This window comes from Pseudophryne corroboree, chromosome 8 (genome assembly GCF_028390025.1).
Source record: "Pseudophryne corroboree isolate aPseCor3 chromosome 8, aPseCor3.hap2, whole genome shotgun sequence".
Taxonomy (NCBI): Eukaryota; Metazoa; Chordata; class Amphibia; order Anura; family Myobatrachidae; genus Pseudophryne; species Pseudophryne corroboree.
In genome coordinates, this window is record NC_086451.1 from 325,319,523 (window position 1) to 325,336,170 (window position 16,648).

General features: G+C 43.5%; 1 pseudogene; it reads left to right on the forward strand.

The window, feature by feature from the left end:
* Positions 1-924: 924 nt before the first annotated feature.
* LOC134950226 (5S ribosomal RNA) lies at positions 925-1,043 on the forward strand (annotated as a pseudogene).
* The last annotated feature ends 15,605 nt before the right edge of the window (positions 1,044-16,648 follow it).

Below are 16,648 nucleotides of genomic sequence, written 5' to 3' on the forward strand. Positions count from 1 at the left end.
TATCCTTATCCATTTCGCCTGTACGGGCTTGTTCACTTCCGGAAGTGAACAAGCCCGTATGGGCGAAACACGTCTTCCACCGGGGGGGGGGGGGGGACACCGCCGATGGAGTGACTTTCTGGCACCCTCACCTGCACCTGACTATGCCCTAATCCTTCAATCCTGAAACCTCCAATTTTGGTGACCGTAAGCCCACGTCTGTTCTGTGTAGAATACACACAGACAGCAGGATAATATCTGTGTACTACCCCAATTTGTATTTCACTATACATCCCAGCAGACCTCTTTTGTGTATATACTGTCAGCTACTTTAGGACCCTGATTCAATTCCTTAACAGAGGTTGCATTTGCCTATTACCCTGTTATGATAGCACCTGGCAGATATCTCACACTGCTAGGTTGCCCTATCATCAGCAGAGGCCAGTATATTGCTACATGATTTCATCCATTGTGATTTCCAGTGCTATTTTAGTTACTGATGATAATATTGCATTTCTGGTCTAGCCTATTTGATTCATGATATGTAATTCTCTAATGTGAATTAATTTCTATACTCTGTCCAGCCTAAGGTGTACTATAACGTGCACCAATATCAGCATTTACTGTCAGGGGCTTAATAATAATTGTTTGGTGACACAGAATATCCCACTTTTCTTACCTTTTTTCCATTATACAATTGAACTGGAATCATTGATTTTGTGCCTCTTTCTCGTTCCACTATTTTTCTGTGGACTCTCATCCGCGATCCACGGAGCACGATACCACGGATGTGGGATCTTGTGAGCCGTGCCTAACGTGGAAAGCAGATCCACACATTTCTTCCCACTTTACTCATTCACCTCTTCTCGCTTTCCAATTGTTTCCACACTTTTTTATAATTTCCTATATAGGTGCACTCTCATTGGTGTACTTATCACATATATTCTCTACTATCACACCACGCTGCAAATGCCCGATCTCATCCGATCTTGGAAGCCAAACAGTGTTGGGCTGGGTTAGTACCGGGAGAGGAGACTTCCTGCGAATACCTGGTGTTGTAGAGCAGGAATGATTTTCCTTTCTATGTGAGTTGCGACGCCAACAGCAGTATCACCACCAATCTGGTTCTTACGATATTCTCTCTCTACTGAAGGCTTACGACCATGATATATGCCACAAAGTCAGGTTTTTTGAATGTTAGTGACCATTAATTTCTGATTGTAAGCAGCCCTTATTGGGACTTACTTATCTTTATTGTTGTGATCACTCCTTGGTCCCATTAATACAGACATTCTGTACTGGTCAGGGGAAATGGGGGTAAGACAATCAAGTGTCTACAACCTTTTCAATCACTCATTGTGAAAAAACAGACCAGAACATTTTAATCCTTTATCTATAATATCTTTATTTCACATGGATCCCTTATATGGGTAATTACGTTTTTTTTTTAAACTCTAAACATTAAAATTCATGTTTTAAATATTTCTTCTCATATATCATAGGAATTTTCCTACATTTCCAAAGAGTGCGCCCACACAAGAGCCTTCTCTCTCTCCCTTTTTGATAGCATATATAAATATATACAGATGTGTTTCTCATACAGCTTGCCTCAATACACTATGTAGTATGGGATATGCTGATTCATTAGATATAAAACAACTGTATATCAGTGTGCGACTGAGTCTGTATGTTACTAGAATTATCCTTTATTTATATGGCACCACAAGGGATCCACAGCGCCCAATTACAGAGTACATAAACTAAATAAAACAGGAATATAATGACTTACAGTTGAAAACAATATAGCACAAGTACAGGGTTTATAAACATGTCTACAGCAGCAGACGATACTGACATAAGTATCAGGGTGGCAGAAAACCACAGGATTTGGTGCAGTTGAATATGGTTTAAGTAAAAGAAGGATAAGCACATGAGGGTCCCTTCTTGTGAGAGCTTACATTCTGAAGGGGGGATGGGGCAGACAGAACAGAGGTGACATCAATAGGGTAGACTGTGAGCAAGGAACAGAGGATTAGATTAGTTTGAGTTTTGTGAAGAAGTGGGTATTCAGAGCCCGTTTGTAGTTTTGTTGAGAGGTGTGGAGTCGGAGGGGGATAGGTTGAGAATTCCAGAGAAAGAGAGCAGCACATGAGAAATATGGAAGGTAGGAGTGGGAGGAAGCCAACAGTAGTCAGGAGAGGCGACGTGCATTAGCGGAGCAAAGAAGATGGGTTGGAATGTAAAGGGAGATAAGGGTAGACATGTAAATGGGAGACGAGTGGGTTAGGGCTTTGTAAGTGAGTATGAGCAGTTTGAATTGGATTCTGAAAGGGAATCCAGAGAAGGACATGTAGGAGAGGTGAGGTGGACATACAGAGGGAGCCAAGCTCATTGAGCCTGGCTGCATCGCAGGTGGGGTGCGCAGTTTGCCTAGGCATGCGTGCACCTCGGCACACTGCTGAGCATACGGGGATGCTCCCATTCACTTTGATGCATGCGCATTAGTGATGAGCGAGGTTCGGTTTTACTCGGTTTTACTCGGTTTTACTCGGTTCTCAAAACGGCATCTTATTGGCTATCCAAAACACGTGACATCCGTGAGCCAATAAGATGCCGTTTTGAGAACCGAGTAAAACCGAGTAAAACCGAGTAAAACCGAATCCGCTCATCACTAATGCGCATCCCCTTCATTCTTGGCGGTGCACCTCGCTGGGCGCACCTAGTTGCAGATGGAGGCACAATTAGCGTGGCTCCATCTGCAGTGCATTTGGTAAGGAATATGAGACCGGCTGCATCATTCAGGATATACTGAAGTGTAGAGAGGCACTTGTCATGGATGCCTGTTAGGAGGAGGTAAGAGTAGTCCAGCCTGGAAATGACCAGTGAGTGGCTGAGGGTCTTATTAGCATCCTGGGTGAGAAAGGGTCTGATTCTGAAAATACTGTATATTTGAGATGAAAATGGAAGGTTTGCGAGAGGTGCTGAATGTGCGGTTTAAAGGAGAGGGAGAAGTCAAGGATTACTCCAAAACAGTGCAGAAGTGGTCAGGGGAGGAAAGGTTGATTTGAGTATCATCAGCATAGAGATGATATTGGAAGTTAAAAGAGCTAATGAGTTCACCTACAGAGGACAAATAGAGAAAGAAAAGGAGAGGACCAAGATCAGAACCTTGGGAGACACCTACAGTTAGTGGAAGTGGAAGGGAGGTGGATTCATTATGTACAGAGAAGGAATGCTCAGAAAGGTAGGAGGACAGCCAGGAGAGGGAAGTATCCTGTAGACAAAGAGGGTGAAGGATTTGCAGAAGGAGAGGGTGTTCTATTGTGTCAAAAGCAGCAGAGAGTTCAAGAAGAATAAGCAGAGAGTAGTGGCCCTTAGATTTGGCAGCATGGAGGTCATTGCAGACTTTTGTGAGGGCAGTTTCAGTGTAGTGGAGAGAACGGAATCCAGACTGTAAAGGGTCCAGCAGTGAGTGGGAGGAAAGAAAGGCAGTAAGATGATTGTAGACAATGTGCTCAAGAAGTTTGGAAGCAAAAGGGAGAAAATAGATGGGTCGGTAGTTGGAGAGGGTGTTAGGATCAAGGTTTTTTTAAGAATAGGGGAGATGAGTGTATGCTTGAAGACAGTGCAGACAGTGACTGATGAGAGTAGGAGATTGCAAAGGTGGGCAAGATAGGAACAGGAAGAAGGATGGAGGTAGCGGAGGAGGCGGGAGGGGATAGGGTCATATGGGGGAGGTAGTGGGTGGGGATTAATGAGGTCCATGATTTCCTCACCAGATACATGGGAGAAAGAAGTCAGAGTTGGTGAGAAGGATGGGGAGGGATGGTAAGGAATAGGAGGTGGCTGGTTGTTGATGGTCTGGTGGTATGTGATTTTGTGACGTATGGAGTCAATCTAGGATGTGAAATACAGTAAGTGGCAAAGTCAGCAGACAGTAAAAATGGGAAACGAGGTGGGGGTGGGCAGAGGAGGGAGTTGAGAGTGCAAAAAGGTGCCGGGGATTGGAAGACTGGGAGAAGATGAGTTTCTTGTAATATGACTGTTTAGCGAGGGAAAGGGCAGCACTGAAGAACGAGAGCATGAGTTTGAAATGGAGGAAGTTTGCCTCAGAGCATGATTTCCTCCACTGTATGTGAGCATTTTTGAAGATATCTGGAGCATTTGGTGTGCCAGGGTTGAGGTTTTAATCTGTGAGAGTGAATAGTGGTCGATGGAGCGACAGAGTCAATAGCAGAAGTAAGGGATGCATTGTATAGGGAAGTGGCTTGTTTAGAGCATAAGAGAGAGAGAGAGAGAGAGAGAGAGAGAGAGTATGTGAAGCACAATGGAATTTGTCATGAAAAAACCCCACAGACACTGCATTAAAGCACTTTTATACAGATTCAGAGACTCAATAGCTCACAGATATACAAGTGTTGCATATCAAATTAATCAGCACAGTCTCTAGGTGCATCATAGTCACATTTCAACTAAGGTGCAAAAAAAAAACACAAAAAAGTTGCACTAGCAGAGTCTCACGGGGCTCTTTGGTCACTTTTATTAGCTTTATAACTTGCACTAGTTCATGAACCATTTGCAATTTGGATTTTAGGCAAAGGCCTACAATAGATTGTATCACCAATCATTTTAGCATAAGTGGGAAAGGATTCAGATGCATTCAGACAGAAGTGTCCAGCCATCGTTCATATTTTTAATTGTTGCATATGCTTCTTACTTGTGGTCAGCATGGGATGCATTTTGTGTGAAAATACTAATACTGTATTTCAGCCAATGTTTGAACATCCTACTCAATCTCTGTCCTGTTTCCCTTGGCATAAGGATCAGCATGGCTATGGAGGTATAACAATTTTTTGGTGCAAATGCACAATAAAGAGTAGCAATTTGCAGGGAAAAGAGGCATGCAGTGCCTTTGTAGCCAACATTAGATGACCCCTTTATCTACTGTATGCTTATACATATATATATATATATATATATATATGTACGCAGAAAAATATAAAACCTCTGCACTGCACCTAGAGATGAGCGGGTTCGGTTCGTTAAGATCCGAACCCCCCAGAACTTCACGTGTTTTTCACGGGTCCGAGGCAGCCTCGGATCTTCCCGCCTTGCTCGGTTAACCCGAATGAGGCCGAACGTCATCATCCCTCTGTCGGATTCTCGCAAGATTCATATTCTATATAAAGAGCCGTGCGTCGCCGCCATTTTCACTCGTACATTGGAGATTGAACGGAGAGGACGTGGCTATGTTCCCTCCGTGAAAAGCTCCATATCTGTGCTCAGTGTGCTGCAAATATCTGTGCTCAGTGTGCTACAAATATCTGTGCTCAGTGTGCTGCAAATATCTACGTTCTCTGCCTGAAAACGCTCCATATTTGTGCTCAGTGTGCTGCAAATATCTACTTTCTCTGCCTGAATAGCTCCATATCTGTGCTCAGTGTGCTGCAAATGTCTGATCAGTGTGCTGCATTGTGGGGACCACCAGTATATAATTATAGTACAGTACAGCAGGCCATTGCTGTATCTTACAGCTCCGTGTCAGACTCAGTTCTAGACAGTATCCTGGTCATCAGTGCTCAATATCTGCTGCATTGTTGTGTGACCAGTATATATAAATTATATATAGTAGTACAGTGCAGCATTTTGGTGACCACCAGTATAGTAGTACAGTACAGTAGTTCATTGCTGTATCTTGTAGTTTCGTGTCACTGCAAGTATCCATCCATATCTGTGCTGCATTGTTGTGAGCAGTATATAAAGTAGTAGAGTGCAGCATTTTGGTGACCAACAGTATATAGTTGTACAGTACAGTAGTCCATTGCTGTATCTTGCAGTTCCGTGTCACTGCAAGTATCCATCCATATCTGAGCTGCATTGTTGTGAGCAGTATATATAGTTGTACAGTGCAGCATTTTGGTTACCAACAGAATATAGTTGTACAGTACAGTAGTCCATTGCTGTATCTTGCAGCTCTGTGTCACTGCAAGTATCCATCCATATCTGTGCTGCATTGTTGTGAGCAGTATATAGTAGGACAGTGCAGCATTTTGGTGACCAACAGTATATAGTTGTACAGTACAGTAGTCCATTGCTGTATCTTGCAGCTCCATGTCACTTCAAGTATCCATATCTGTGCTGCATTGTTGTGAGCAGTATATAGTAGGACAGTGCAGCATTTTGGTTACCAACAGTATATAGTTGTACAGTACAGTAGTCCATTGCTGTATCTTGCAGCTCTGTGTCACTTCAAGTATCCATATCTGTGCTGCATTGTTGTGAGCAGTATATAGTAGGACAGTGCAGCATTTTGGTGACCAACAGTATATAGTTGTACAGTACAGTAGTCCATTGCTGTATCTTGCAGCTCCGTGTCACTTCAAGTATCCATATCTGTGCTGCATTGTTGTGAGCAGTATATAGTAGGACAGTACAGTAGGCCATTGCTATTGATATAATAATATTACTAGCATATAATTCCACACATTAAAACATGGAGAACAAAAATGTGGAGGGTAAAATAGGGAAAGATCAAGATCCACTTCCACCTAGTGCTGAAGCTGCTGCCACTAGTCATGGCAGAGATGATGAAATGCCATCAATGTCATCTGCCAAGGCCGATGCCCAATGTCATAGTAGAGAGCGTGTTAAATCCAAAAAGCAAAAGTTCAGTAAAATGATGACCCAAAAATCTAAATTAAAAGCATCTGAGGAGAAGCGTAAACTTGCCAATGTGCCATTTACGACACAGAGTGGCAAGGAACGGCTGAGGCCCTTGCCTGCATTCATGGCTAGTGGTTCAGCTTCACATGAGGATGGAAGCACTCATTCTCCCACTATAAAAATGAAAAGAGTTAAGCTGGCAAAAACGCAGCAAAGAACTGTGCATTCTTCTAAATCACAAATCCCCAAGGAGAGTCCAATTGTGTTGGTTGCAATGCCTGACTTTCCCAACACTGGACGGGAAGAGGTGGCTCCTTCCACCATTTGCACGCCCCCTGGAAATGCTGGAAGGAGCACCCACAGTCCAGTTCCTGAGAGTCAAATTGAAGATGTCACTGTTGAAGTACACCAGGATGAGTATAGGGGTGCTGCTGGCGCTGAGGAGGAAATTGACAAGGAGGATTCTGATGGTTTTGTGGTTTGTTTAAGTCAGGCACCTGGGAAGACACCTTTTGTTTGTGGGATGAGTAAGGCCATTGACATGCCTGGTCAAAATACCAAATAAATCACCTCTTCGATGTGGAATTATTTCAACAGAAATGCGGAAAACTGGGGGTATATTTACTAAAATTTTGTGTTTGTCCGATTTGTGGTTTTTTTTCTAGGTCCCAACACGGGAATTTACTAACCACAAATCTCGGCAGTGTTTGGGCTTTTCGTAATGGTTTTGATGGCAAAGTTCAGAAATACGAATGAATAGACCATCGTGTTAGGTTAAGTGGGGGCGTGGTTAAGTGGGGGCAACCACAAGATTGACCCCACTTAATCTCGCGATCTACCGAAGACTGCAAAGTTCCCAACTTTTGATACAATGGAGCGCCTATGCCCTACATTGTATCTTCAGTGCGCAGCCTGACTGACAGTTCAGGCGCGCACAGCCAATCAGGAGAGTGCCATGACGTGCCATAAAGTTATACTGTCACGGTGTGTGCATTTTGTTTTTATTTGGGTATTTTTTTGTAGTAGAACTACAGGTACCAGCGGGCCCATTTTCCCCCGCATGCTGGTACTTGTGATTCGTTAAGTACCAGCATGCAGGGGAGGCTTGCTGGGACTTGTAGTACTGCTACAATAAACAATATTCTTATTTTTACACTATGGCTATCAGCCCCCTATCCGCCGCCCTTGGATGGGTGGACAGCCTCAGGCTTCACCCCTGGTTCTTGGGTGGCTGGAGTGGGGGACCCCTTGATTTAAGGGGTCCCCACTCCTCCAGGGTGCCCCAGCCAGGGGTGACTAGTTGGGGATTTAATGCACGGCCGCAGGGACCTATATAACAGTGTCCCCCGGCTGTGGCATTATCTCTCTGACTAGTGGAGCCCGGTGCTTATGTGAAAAATACGGGGGACTCCTATGTCTTTTGTCCCCCGTATTTTTTACACCAGGACCAGGCGCAGAGCCCGGTGCTGGTAGTTAAAATATGGGGGATCCCATGTCAATTTTTCCCCTGTATTTTTACAACCAGGACCGGCTCAAAGAGCCCAAGGCTCACAGATCCGGCCGGGATTCCTTGTGTTTTTTCAGGCAGTGTTTTACTAATCACTCCCGTAAAACACTGCCTGACATTACGAATCACATAGACATCGGAAAAAATGAATGTGGAAAACTCGGCAGCTTAGTTAAAGACCGTATCAGGATTCCAAAAGTTGCAGTAAAATGCACCCGATGCCATTTGAGAACAAACATCCTTAAAAACGGCTAAAACACGAATATTAGTAAATATACCCCCTGGTGTCAAGCCGTGTGTTGCCTTTGTCAAGCTGTAATAAGTAGGGGTAAGGACGTTAACCACCTAGGAAAATCCTCCCTTATACGTCACCTGGAGCGCATTCATCAGAAGTCATTGACAAGTTCAAAAACTGTGTGTGACAGCAGAAGCTGTCCACTGACAACTAAATCCCTTTCTCTTGTACACAAGCTCCTGCAAACCACACCACCAACTCCCTCATTGTCAATTTCCTCCTTAGACAGGAAATCCAATAGTCCTGCAGGCCATGTCACTGGCAAGTCTGACGAGTCCTCTCCTGACTGGGATTCCTCCGATGGATCCTCGAGCTGGCGCTGCTGTTGTTGCTGCTGGGAGTCGATCATCATCCCAGAGTGTAAGTCGGAAGACCACTTGTACTACTTCCAGTAAGCAATTGACTGTCCAACAGTCCTTTGCAAGGAAGATGAAATATCACAGCAGTCATCCTGTTGCAAAGCGGATAACTCAGGCCTTGGCAGCTGTGTTGGTGTTAGACGTGCGTCCGGTATCCTGCGTTAGTTCACAGGGACTTAGAGAATTTCTTGAGGTAGTGTGTCCCCGGTACCAAATACCATCTAGGTTCCATTTCTCTAGGCAGGCAATACCGAGAATGTACGCAGCCGTCAGAAAAAAACTCACCAGTGTCCTAAAAAATGCAGTTGTACCCAATGTCCACTTAACCACGGACATGTGGACAAGTGGAGCAGGGTAGATTCAGGACTATATGACTGTGACAGCCCACTGGGTAGATGTATTGCCTCCCGCAGCAAGAACAGCAGCGGCAGCACCAGTAGCAGCATCTCGCAAATACCAACTCGTTCCTAGGCAGGCAACGCTTTGTATTGCCGCTTTTCATAAGAGGCACACAGGTGACAACCTCTTACGGAAACTGAGGAACATCATCACAGAATGGCTTACCCCAATTAGACTCTCCTGGGGATTTGTGACATCGGGAGGCAGATATAACATGTGCAGAGAGAGTTAGATTTGGGTGTGGTGTGTTCAATCTGCAATCTAATTTGCAGTGTAAAAATAAAGCAGCCAGTATTTACCCTGCGCAGAAATAAAATAACCCACCCAAATCTAACTCTTTCTGCACATGTTATATCTGCCTCCCCTGCAGTGCACATGGTTTTGCCCAACTGCTAAAAAATTTCCTGCTGCGATCAACTTGGAATTACCCCCATTGTGCATGCATTACATGTGGGCAAATTCCAGCACGTCCCATGTTTTGCACATAAATTGAATTTGGTGGTGCAGAATTTTTTTTAAAACGACAGGGGCGTTCAAGAGATGCTGTTTGTGGCCCGAAGAATTGCGGGCCACTTTCGGCATTCAGCCACCACAGGCCGAAGACTGGAGCACCAGCAAACACTCCTGAACCTGCCCCGCCATTATCTGAAGCAAGAGGTGGTAACGAGGTGAAATTCAACCCTCTATATGCTTCAGAGGATGGAGGAGCAGCAAAAGGCCATTCAAGCCTATACATCTGCCTACGATATAGGCAAAGGAGGGGGAATGCACCTGACTCAAGCGCAGTGGAGAATGATTTCAACGTTGTGCAAGGTTCTGCAACCCTTTGAACTTGCCACACGTGAAGTCAGTTCAGACACCGCCAGCCTGAGTCAGGTCATTCCCCTCATCAGGCTTTTGCAGAAGCAACTGGAGAGATTGAAGGAGGAGCTAAAATGGAGCGATTCTGCTAGGCATGTGGGACTTGTGGATGGAGCCCTTCATTCGCTTAACCAGGATTCACGGGTGGTCAATCTGTTGAAATCAGAGCTCTACATTTTGGCAACCGTGCTCGATCCTAGGTTTAAAGCCTACGTTGTATCTCTCTTTCCGCCAGATACAAGTCTGCACATGTTCAAAGACCTGCTGGTGAGACACTTGTCAAGTCAAGCGGAACGTGACCTGCCAACAGCTCCTCCTTCATTTTCTCCCGCCACTGGAGCTGCCAGGAAAAGGATAAGATTTCCAAAACCACCCACTGGCGGTGATGCATTGCAGTCAGTAGCGAAAACTGAAATCTGGTCCGGACTGAAGGACCTGCCAACGATTACTGACATGTCGTCTACTATCACTGCATATGATTCTGTCACCATTTAAAGAATGGTGGAGGATTATATGAGTGACAGCATCCAAGTAGGAACGTCAGACAGTCCGTACTTATACTGGCAGGAAAAAGAGGCAATTTGGAGGCCCTTGCACAAACTGGCTTTATTTTACCTAAGTTGCCCCCCCTCCAGTGTGTACTCCAAAAGAGTGTTTAGTGCAGCCGGTCACCTTGTCAGCGATTGGCGTACAAGGTTACTTCCACAAAATGTGGAGAAGATGATGTTCATCAATTTGAATTGTAATCAATTCCTCCGTAGAGACATTCACCAGCAATTGCCTCCAGAAAGTACACAGGGACCTGAGATGGTGGATTCCAGGTGGGGACAAATTAATACTCTGTGAGGAGGGGGATAAACTCAGTGAAAGGGGTGAGGAATCGGAGGATGATGATGAGGTCGACATCTTGCCTCTGTAGAGCCAGTTTGAGCAAGGAGAGAATGATTGAATGATTGCTTCTTTTTTTGGTGGGCGCCCAAACTAACCAGTCATTTCAGCCACAGTCGTGTGGTAGACCCTGTCGCTGAAATGATGGGTTTGTTAAAGTGTGCATGTCCTGTTTATACAACATAGGGGTGGGTGGGAGGGCCCAAGGACAATTCCATCTTGCACCTCTTTTTTTATTTATTTATCTTTGCATCATGTGATGTTTGGGGCCAATTTTTTTAAGTGCCATCCTGTCTGACACTGCAGTGCCACTCCTAGATGGGCCAGGTGTTTGTGCCGCCCACTTGGGTCACTTAACTTAGTCACCCAGCGACCTCGGTGCAAATTTTAGGACTAAAAATAATATTGTGAGGTGTGAGGTGTTCAGAATACAATGGAAATGAATGGAAATTATGTTTATTGAGGTTAATAGTACTATAGGATCAAAATTACCCCCAAATTCTATGATTTAAACTGTTTTTGAGGGTTTTTTGAAAAAAAACACCCGAATCCAAAGCACATCCGAATCCGACAAAAAATTTTCAGGGAGGTTTTGCCAAAACGCGTCTGAATCCAAAACTCGGCCGCGGAACCGAATCCAAAACCAAAACACAAAACCCGAAAAATTTCCAGTGCACATCTCTAACTGCACCATTTGTGAAGTTGATGATATATGTTTCTGCATATTTTAATCCCATGTGTATTCTTTTTTATTTCAACAAAAGCTTGGTTATAATATACTCAAGCTGATATACAGTATGGCTATATAAAAAGTTGCCAGTAGACATTTGCTGTACATTAGAAGTTGGTCAATAGAAAATCATGTAATAGATTAAATAATAAACACAAAACCCCTGTAACCAGGTGCTTCCATAATAGAATTAACACCACTGCAATAAGGAAGTGATTTTTTAAAAGCATTTTATTAAATTACATCATAAGAAAAATTTACATAGTGTGATATATGCCAACAAACATATGGAATACAAATGAATTATACCAAATACAAATGTACACAAATCATAAAAGGTAACATGTCTGAGGTAATTATCACATAAAGTACAGTATTAGAAATAATACAATGAAAAAACAAAACAGAAAACAACAAAAGTTTTGAAGAGGGGTGAGAAGACCTGAGGGAAAGAATAAATTACAAAAGAGAAATGAGTGGGAAACATAATAGGAGGTGTGGCTATTAAATAATGATACTGTACTTGTAAAAAATAAACCATACTGCATGAGTTAAAAGGGAGTGGGGGAACATTGATCTTGGACTATCCCAAAATGGTTTTGAGGTTTCACCTCTCTCATACAGATAGATCCCAGAAGGCCTCACTCATCAAAATCAAACAAAAATGTGGAAACATTTTAAAAAATTGTTCAAATTGACCATTGACTCAGCATCTGAATTATAGCAGAAATGGTAATAATCAACAAAGAAAGTGTTAGGCAAGTTTTGCATAAAATGTTAACATGACAGAAGTTTGTGCTAAGATAATAGAAAGAAAATTAAAAGCAAATTTTTACAGCCATTTTTGAACAAATTAGAGTGGATTTGCATTTTTTAGATAACGTTATTACCTGTGATGAAACATGGATCTAACTGAGCTAACACACCAGTTCATGCATACCCAGAAAACTAACAGTACCACCTTGGGGTATATTTACTAATATTCGTGTTTTTTAGCCGTTTTTAAGGGTGTTTGATCTCGAATGGTATCGGGTGCATTTTACTGCAACTTGTTGAATCCTGATACAGTCATTTACTAAGCTGCTGAGTTTTCCACATTCGTTTTTTCAATGTCTATGTGATTTGTAATGTCAGGCAGTGTTTTACGGGAGTGATTAGTAAAACACTGCCTGACAAAACACAAGGAATCCCGGCCGGATCTGTGAGATCCGTGCAGGGCTTCATTGTTTGCATTGTGAGCAGTGCAGAATGGGTTTAAAACTGGGAAAAAAAATTGCGTGGGGTCCCCCCTCCTAAGCATAACCAGCCTCTTTGAGCCGGTCCTGGTTGTAAAAATACAGGGGAAAAATTGACAGGGGATCCCCCATATTTTAACAACCAGCACCGGGCCCTGCACCTGGTCCTGGTGTTAAAAATACGGGGGAAAAAGACGTAGGGGTCCCCCGTATTTTTCACACCAGCACCGGGCTCCACTACTCAGAGAGATAATGCCACAGCCGGGGGACACTTTTATATAGGTCCATGCGGCCGTGGCATTAAATCCACAATTAGTCACCCCTGGCTGGGGAACCCTGGAGGAGTGGGGACCCCTTAAATTAAGGGGTCCCCCCCTCCAGCCACCCAAGGGCCAGGGGTGAAGCCTGAGGCTGTCCCCCCCCATCCAAGGGTGGCAGATGGGGGGCTGATAGCCATAGTGTAAAAATAAGAATATTGTTTTTTGTAGCAGTACTACAAGTCCCAGCAAGTCTCCCCCGCAAGCTTGTACTTGGAGAACCACAAGTGCCAGCATGCAGGGAAAAAATGGGCCCGCTGATACCTGTAGTTCTACTACAAAAAAACAAATAAAAACAAAACGCACACACCGTGACAGTATAACTTTATTACATACATGCACACCTACATACACACATACTTACCTATGTTGACACGAAGAGTCGGTCCCCTTCTCCACGTAGAATCCACGGGGTACCTGTAATTAAAATTATACTCACAACAATCCAGTGTAGATCGGTCCTCTTCTGTTTGTAATCCACATACTTGGCAAAAAAAAATGAAAAACCCGGGCCACGCACTGAAAGGGGTCCCATGTTTACACATGGGACCCCTTTCCCCGACTGGTGGGACCTCCCGTGTTTGCTGTCAAAGAGGGTCCCTTCAGCCAATCAGGGAGCGCCACGTCATGAATGTAGCGCATAGGTGCTCCATTGTATCCAACGGTGGGAACTTTGCGGTCTGCGGTAGACCGCAAGGTTAAATGGGGGCAACCACAAGAGTGACCCCACTTAACCTCGCGGCCTACCGCAGACCGCAAAGTTCCCACCATTGGATACAATGGAGCGCCTATGCACTACATTGTATCTTCAGTGCGCAGCCTGACTGACAGTTCAGGCGCGCACAGCCAATCAGTAGAGTGCCTGATTGGCTGAAGGGACCCTCTTTGACAGCAGTCATGGGGGTCCCGCCAGTCTGGGAAAGGGGTCCCATGTGTAAACATGGGACCCCTTTCAGTGTGTGGTCCGGGTACGTGGATTACAAACAGAAGAGGACCGATCTAAACTGGATTGTTGTGAGTATAATTTTATTTACAGGTACCCCATGGATTTAACGTGGGGGAGGCTTGCTGGGACTTGTAGTACTGCTACAAAAAACAATATTCTTATTTTTACACTATGGCTATCAGCCCCCCATCTGCCGCCCTTGGTTGGGGGGACAGCCTCGGGCTTCACCCCTGGCCCCTGAGTGGCTGGTGGGGGGGACCCCTTGATTTAAGGGGTCCCCACTCCTCCAGGGTACCCTGGCCAGGTGTGACTAGTTGGGGATTTAATGCCACGGCCGCAGGGACCTATATAAAAGTGTTCCCCGGCTGTGGCATTATCTCTCTGACTAGTGGAGCCTGGTGCTGGTGTGAAAAATACGGGTAACCCCTACGTCTTTTGTCCCCCGTATTTTTTACACCAGGACCAGGCGCAGAGCCCGGTGCTGGTTGTTAAAATATGGGGGATCCCCTGTCAATTTTTCCCCTGTATATTTACAACCAGGACCGGCTCAAAGAGCCCGAGGCTGGTTATGCTTAGGAGGGGGGACCCCACGCAAATTTTTTTCAGTTTTTACACTAAACAGACCCTTTCCCATAGATAACCATGCACAGATCTCACTGATCCGTGCATGATTATCCAAACTCGCCTGGAAAAGGCAGATCTATTTTTTTGCTGCTTTTTTTAACGAATCACAAAAAAATACCCCCGCACTTGAGCATTTAGAGACTAACACCCAAATACAAATTAATAGTAAATTCCCGTGTTGTATGAACAAACAGCCGACGGATGGTCTATTCATTCGTATTTCTAAACTTTGCAGTCAAAACCATTAAGAATAGACCAAACACTGCCGAGATTTGTGCTTAGTAAATTCCCGTGTTGGGACTTAGAAAAAAAAACACAAATCGGACAAACACTAAATTTTAGTAAATACTGTATACCCCCTTGTGACTTCTATATTTTCCCTAAAGTCAAATCTGTTCTCAAGGGAACCTGTATTGCATCATTTACTAAGGAAAAATAATAAAACAATGGAGCTATTGAGACAACTGTCAGATAATGAGCTTTGACCAATGGAAAATAAGAATGCAGCAGAGTATGAATGCAGCAGGGTGTGGATGCATAAGGGGAGTACGTAGTAGGGGAATGGAGTTAAAAAGTACTTAAGATTTTTTTACGTAAATGATAGAATGTCTCATTATTTAGTAGTCGCACATCTAAAATATAATCATTTATTAATAACTATTTCCAGAAGTTACTGAAAAGACCTGATATGGGAAACTGGAACATCAGTAGCTGCTCAATTAATTAACTAACCCAAAAAAGGAGGGACCATGTTGCATCTTCAAAGACTTTGCTGATGATGGTTTGAACCAACTTGGGGGGAGTTAGGAGATAGGGATTCCATTTTTTGAAAAATCATTTCACCTATTTTCAATATTAGAGAGGTTGTTACATATATTAAAATAAATATAGTTCAATAGGGTTGATTGTAATTCCCTAATGAAGGGAGCTGTCCTTTTTTATCCACCTAATATTAGCTTCTTATCCAAGATAGCAATAAGTATGTGTAGAGGATGAAAATGACCACTAGCAGCAAGTTCATTCCAAACAAGAGTGTGCAAACAATAAAAGGATAGGTAGTAAGGGCAGGTCATGGTGAAATGTTTGGCTGATAAAGAATAGGTCTTTACACCAAAATGTTTTAATTTTCAAATATGGCCAAAAGGCATGAACAAGTCCATATTTGATTGACTATGACTATATCTAAAAACACATACTTTTGTTTCTTTGTGGAGGAGATTCCAACCTTTCAATCTGGAGCATAAAAGTTCTGTTTTCCTTTTAGATAGGTTCAACTTTTGGAAAAGGTCACTGAGATATTCTTGGGTAAGTAAATGTGGCTCACTAGATGAACAGTAAGCTTCAAAGGTTGGATCAAGCCTTACATGATCATCACAATGCTCTACAGGCTCTATTTCATGTTCATGATCACTAAGTACGACATTTTCTGGAGGCTTTGGCACAATCAGGCAATTGTTCACTATGAGGCACAGGCCTTATGGCAGATAGTAAATTAGGCTACTGTATGTCACAGTGTGCTTTGGCATAGAACTGATACCTGAAATGTTCATAAGACAAAAGTAACAATCTGTACAGTGATCTTTATTTATCCCAACAAATCATTGGAAAAGCAAAATGTATGTGCAGAGAACCATTTGACCAACCTGTGAGGAGTCTGAAACTAGTGATACAACAACAAAGAGGAGCCCGATTTTCAAAGTAAAGCTCATAACACTTCTCAATGAGTAGAGTAAAACAATGTTTCTGACATTAAAATGTTACCCCACCATAAATGTAGCAAAAAGTCTCCATATAAGTAACACCATTTCTAGGTATTGTGCCATTTGGTATTCTAAACATAATAAA